At 43.0% G+C, this 6538-nt stretch overlaps 1 pseudogene; it reads right to left on the bottom strand.

Moving 5' to 3' along the window:
• Positions 1 to 288: 288 nt before the first annotated feature.
• LOC114085851 (translation machinery-associated protein 7-like) lies at positions 289 to 511 on the bottom strand (annotated as a pseudogene).
• Between the last annotated feature and the right edge of the window lie 6027 nt (positions 512 to 6538).

A 6538-nucleotide genomic window follows, 5' to 3' on the forward strand; every position in this document is an offset into this window, starting at 1 on the left:
TTATTTATTTATTGATTGATTTGTAGAGGGAGGATCTTGCTAAGTTGCTTAGAGCCTCACTAAATTGCTGAGGCTGGCCTTGAACTTGCCATCCCCCTGCCTTAGCCTCCTGAGTCACGAGGATTACAGGTCTGCACCACTTCACCTTTTTTTTTTTTTTAAACAAAAGTTTATTCTTAAATTTACAACAGACTCCAACACAACACTTGTGACTAGCTATAGGTGACAAAAGATGTTTAAATAGGAATGGAATCCATGGTCACCGTCGTTTCAGGCACAAGAAGCAGCTTACTTTTTGTCAGATTTCTTAATTGCACCTGTGGCCAGTTTCCCACCAGCCTTCACTTTTAGCTTCTCAAGTTTCTTTTGCTCCTCTTTTTGTTTCTCTTTGAAAGCCTTATCTTCCTCATCCATCTCCCTGGGGCTGTTTCAGGGGCTTCTTCTTGCCACCTTCATGGCTGGACGTGGCACCTGCTGCCCCTACCCCAGACCTTGCTCCTAAGCCCCCCATCATTGCCTATTTGACAGCAAATTTTTTAAAAATATTTTTTTAGATGTTGATGAACCCTTATTTCATTCACTTACTTATATGCGCTGCTGAGAATCGAACCCAGGGCCTCACATATGCTAGGCAAATGCTCTACCACGGAGCCACCACCCCAGCTCTATGAGACAGCAATTTTTAAATCACATTTGAAAACACGGTACATGACACAGAACTCTAGTGCCTGGCGTTAACATTTTTAAACATAGTAATTATATATTTTTTTTGTAAAATTAACTTGAACTCAATCAGCACCAAGCCAGTGAAGCACAGCAAAATCACACGTGGCCAAAGAATTCCATTGATTGTGCCAGACAGTGACCCAGGAAGAGTTCATAATGGCTGCTGATTAAAACTGCCAATGTCATTCCACATTTCCCTTTCTGGAAACACAGGATGATGGCAAGGCCCAGGGAGCATTGTGCTACCCAATAAAAGCAAGAGCACATAACAGGGGCAGAATAAGGGCAGGGTGGACTGAAACTTGATTGAAGGGTAATGGCACAGCGGTCTTGGGCTTGATGTCATGTTGAGACTGGATGCTGGTAGGACGGTTCCCTTCTGTAACGTGTTTAATAGCTGCACTTGGTGAATTGACAGCCTCTCTGTTTAAAACTGACAAGGAGAAAATTAAAGTTTCCCTGGTTCTTTTTTTTTTTTTTTTTTTTTGGTCACACATGAATAACCAATTGAGTCTTAGTGGTTAGTTAAAATTCATATTTCCCTTGTCAGGTTTTTAGCAACTGTGAAGATCAGGTTAATGTAAGTCTCCCCTCCCTTTGCCCTCTTGGCTAACTAGCTAGCTATATTTGCATTTCTTTTTATATCTTTTTCCCCCTCTGTCCCTTTGACAGCACAGTGTCAGAAACAGTATATCATCTTCACAGATGTTCCATGTGGGAAAGTGTTTGCTCTTATATAAATAGAGAGACATAAAGGGACACTTTGCATGTATTCAACTGTTTTAATGACTTAAGGTCAAAGACTGGTTTTTTTTTTTTGGTTTGTTTGTTTTTTGTGCCCACCCCCCTCCCCACAACTCCCTTGGGGAAATAACCATCAACAAAAAAGATTTGTCAACCACTAGGAATTTGAAAGTTTTTTAATTCTGCTGGAATGGGAAGTTCCAAGCGTGGTGAAATCATTTTCCATCCATATAGATTCACTTGCAGATCCTAAACAAGTTGCTTTACTGCCTCCTGGAAGGGAAGACTCACTTCAACTATAGCATCTTTTTCACACCTGGGAAACACCTGGTGATGGTATCCTCTGCTCCTGTCTAATGTCAGCTCTGTAGAATGATCAACTCTCAGAACCGTGGAAAACAGACAGCCTTGACTCTAACCCCATCTTCATGTCTCTTCTTGATCCACAACGTACAGAATATTGCAGCTGAGAAGCTCTTACTGGCAGCTGTCACCACAGATCTTCTCTCCAAATTGCAGGGAAATCACTGAGTGGGGAATTAAGAGTTATCTCTAGGTTTCACAACCGATGCCCCGGGAACAGAGCCGGTCACCACCCTGTACAAGAAATGAGAACTTGAGAGCAGGATATGAATTTTTCTCACCTCAAAGAAACCCAGGAGAGAGACTCTCCTAAGGTTTATAAGAAATTTGTTTCTGACCCCAGGGTCAGAGAATAGCTTGCTATGAATTTTAATTGGCTGCCAAGTAATTGCTAATTCATCTCTGACTTTGGCAAAAAAAAATTTAATGTTAAAGAAATGAATTAAGCAGGAAGACTTTTTCTTTCCTCCCTCCCCCACTTCTTTCCTTCTTTTCCATCTTCCTTTGTCCCTCCCCTTCCCTCTTCTCCTCTCTCTCTCTCAGTACCAGGGATCGAACCCAAGGGCGCTTAACCACTGAGCCACCTCCCCAGCCCTTTTTATTTTTTTATTTCGAGACAGGATCTCACAAAGTTGCTAAATTGCTGAGGCTGGCTTTGAACCTGAGGTTCTCCTGCCTCAGCCTCCCGAGCCCCTGGGATTATAGGCATGCACCACTGTGCCAGGCTACTTTTTCTCTATCCCTCCCTCCCTTCATTTCCTTCCTTCCTTCCTTCTGTGAGCATGATATCATAGCAGCTACTGAAAGCCAAACAGGGGATGGTAAATAAGCCTATGGAGTTAGAATGTGTTCATTTTCAGCACTTTCTGCTTCAAGAGGGGTCTGGAAAACTGCAAGATTCATTTTTGGATTATAACTCTTTCATGCCAAGTTATTCTGCTACTGTCCCAAATCGGATGAACCAATTTTGTGATCCTGTGAGACAAGGCAGTGTGGGTGGGAGATGCTGAAGGGACAGGGCACCAGAGAACTGTTGGACCATGCAAGTCAAATGAAACCAACCCCAACCAGGGACAGTGGTGCACGCCTGTAATGCCAGCTGTTTGGGAGGTTGAGGGAGGAGGATTTCAAGTTTAAGGCCAGCCTGGAAGGCTTAGTGAGACCTTGTCTCAAAATAAGATAAAAAGGGCTGGGTAGTGGGAGAGCACTACCTAGCACTTGAATGTGCAAGTTGCTAGGTTCAATTCTCAGCACCACAAAATAAGTAGATAAATAAAATTTTGAAAAGAAACCAACATCAAGCTGTTAGTTTGAGATACTGTAGTCCTAGGTCGCAGACCACCTTTCTCATCCTTGAGGACTTCAGGGGACCTATTTTTCTCCATAGCCATTCCCATTTTTTCCTTCCTAAATCTCTTTCCTGACTTTTCTCTGCTCCTACTCAATTCTATGCATATATAACATAAAATAAATTAAATAGTTATAATGGAATCATCAAACATCCAAACATCTGTAACAAAATTGAACAGTCTTTCTGGGAATTTATGGTGCTTGACAGATAATGTCCATCTGTTCATTCAACATACATTCCCCGTCACCTTTGCACTTATCTTCCTTTGCTGTAGATGCTAGAAAGAAAAATGCTGAACTTCCCAACTTCCACTGTGGCCTGTGGCTAGGGGGAATCCTGAGGAGTCCAGCTTCTGGCTAGAAACTCGTGTGCAACTTTTCAGGTCTGACCATAGGCAATTACAATCCACCTGGCGGTCTCATGGGAGAAAGTGGGTCCCCCACAGCAAACCTGGCGCACCTCCCATTGCACTGCACTCTCTGAAAGGCAGTGTAGTCAAGGACCCAAGACCCCTGGTGGGTCATGCCTATCTGTATTCCTAGTACAGGAGTCTCCATTGAGTGGCCTCAGGGAACCTCAATGATACTTTTCTCCACTGGGTACTTTTCTTCTCTTAGACCTCCCTCAATCTCCCTTTCTGATGGGTCTCAGGACCATAAAACTCATTAAACCATAGTAGCTTTTTTTTTTTCCTAGTAGTCCCCTTAAGAATGAGACACACCCATACCTGTGCTGGTCCACCTGACTCTTGACCTGGGTGGATGCATCAATCCAAGTGGGAAAATGAAATGGGGGAGTGGGCCTTTCATTGCAATAAGTGATTGAAGGCTTCACTGTCACTTTCGTTTTGCTTTGTTGTTGCTTCCTTGTTGCTTCTCTGACACCTGACAGCTCAGCCCCCTCTCCCAGCTCAGCTGAGCTCCTGACAGAACCATCTTGACACAATTCCAGACAATTAAATCTAAGAGGAAGTCAGCTGCGTGTTTTATAGGAGACTGGAGAGTGAAGAGCAAATGACATTCTGCCTTCATCCTGATAAGAATCTGGATGCAATGCCCGGAAGGGTGGCAGCCCCTATAGGCACATAGCATGAGAAGCCAAGACCCTAAAGAAGTGGAGGGGAAAGGTTGAAAGAGTCTAGGACTTGCTAACATTGTTGAGCCACTGCAATAGCCTTGGGGTAGCTATCTTGGTTCTTCTTGTGTCCCAAAAAATAAATTTCATATAGTGATCATAAAATAGATCCACAGATTCTTTGATCCTCTTCCCATCAAAAGAAAAAGTCCAATTCTCTTCGACTTAATTATAGATCAGCTTCAGCTTGTTACTTCTAACAAAAAGAAATAGCCACATTCTTGAAAGATCACATAAAGAAGCCACAAGAAAGATGTCCAAGGAGTCCTGCTATTCCAGTCCCTGGATATTGGAATCTTCCTTGATTGCAGATAAGTGGGTGAATGAGCTTTTACATGTGGGTGATTGCAAGCCCCTTCCAGCTGATGCAAAGTGGAGATTCCAGATGAACTCTCTACTGAGCCTGATCAAAATGCAGATTTGTAAGCAAAAGGAATTTTTTTTTTCCCTAAAGCCACAAAGTAGCACTGTTTTGTTACAGAGTATAGATAACCAGAATGACTCTGTTAATTTAAGCTATAGTCAGGTACAGCTCCTGTGTGTAGTCAGAAGCATTCCTGACTGATCAATCTTGCAATGTTAACAAGGAGAAGTCAATGTTGTTGTCTCATCAAGGTAATACAAGTTGCTTCTCTAGGACAACTACCTTCACGGCAAACCTCAATTCCAAAACTTAACAAATTCAACTACAACCTAGAGCTGTCACCTTGCACTTTATAGGAGACATGCCTATAGTAAGTAACTCCTACATTAATCGATTTCTATAATTGAAATCTTGGCTAGATTGAATGCTTTTTCTCTACTTTTTTATTATTAGAATTAATATCCATTCATGGAGCACTTGCTGAGTGCTAGATGCTAAGGACATAAGAGTGAACAAGACAATGAGCATGTTAATATGATGACTTCATAGAAAGGTGTATTAGGAGGAACAAATCAGTGTGGGAGCTATGGGGTGATGGGAAATAGGTGGTTTACTTTAGCTGAAATGCCAGGGAAGCCATCTTTGAGGAGGACATATCAGATACCAGACTTAGATGATGAGAGTAGCCAGCTTTGGAGAGTTCCAGGGAAGAAGTGTTCAGACCAAAGGAAAAGCCAGTGCCAAGGCTCTGAGGCCAGAGTAAGCTTGACAGGTTCCAGGAAGAGGAGAAAAACAGGAGAGTAGCATCAGGAGAGGGAAGTGGGTACAGGCAGAGCCCAAGTCACTTAGGTCCTCGAAGGCCCCAGCAAGGAATTTGTTTTCATAAACAGGGTGGTGACATATAATTTCCAATTTTGAAAGAACACTCTGTGGAGACAGAAGAGCAGTTAGAGACCACACCAGAAGCGAGGATGAGATGGCTGTGGCTTGCAGACAAGTTGAAGACAAGTGAAGCTGATGAGGCACCATGAGCTCTGGGATCTATCGGGATGCGTTTTGAAAGAGAGCTGATGGAAACTGCCGCTACCGTGGCGGTGGATTTCTGTTGATGGCATTTATAGGAGAAAACAAAGGAGCAGAGGGGCACAGGCACCGAGAGTTTAAAGATGAGGCCCAACAAGTCCTGGGCATTGTTCCAACAGGTGTCTAGTCAATGCCCCTCTCTGGCTGGTCTGCAACAGGCTGCAGCAGAGCCCCCTCCCATGATGTCATCCTTCCAGTTCTGTCTTTCCTTTGTTCCAAATCAAGCAGAGCCCTAGGATTTGGATTACTGAGGATTTATTATGAATCATTCTTGTGGGACTGGGAGGAGGGTAATGAATGCCACTAATTAGCTTGCTAAGTATTCTCTGTAACCAGAGGATATTTGGTTGCAAGTAGAAAGCTGAGGTAATTACGTATGAATCTTATTACATGATCCACATGGGCATTTATGACTAGTTAGCTCAGATAAATGGATGTACAGGTACAGGCTAATGACATCACAGATTCATGCCCCGCAGCTTCCTTCTATTCTAGGAATCTAAGCTCCTTCGCATGTCGTATAATTTAGTTGCCATGTCAGGAAACACAGATCATACTGTTTTGTCATGTAATATCGATAGATCATTTCTTTGTTTCCCTGGATTTCTAGACTTTCTTCCCAAAGTCTTGCAGCACTTAAACAATTTAAGTGCATTCCCCTTCTATCATAGCACCCCAGCATCATCTTTATACGGCAAGGTCAGGGGCATCCATTCTGCCCACCCAGGGACACTCCTCTTTCTACTCCAAAACTGACTTTTCTTCTATTAGGA

Source organism: Marmota flaviventris, chromosome 3 (assembly GCF_047511675.1).
Source record: "Marmota flaviventris isolate mMarFla1 chromosome 3, mMarFla1.hap1, whole genome shotgun sequence".
Lineage (NCBI taxonomy): Eukaryota > Metazoa > Chordata > Mammalia > Rodentia > Sciuridae > Marmota > Marmota flaviventris.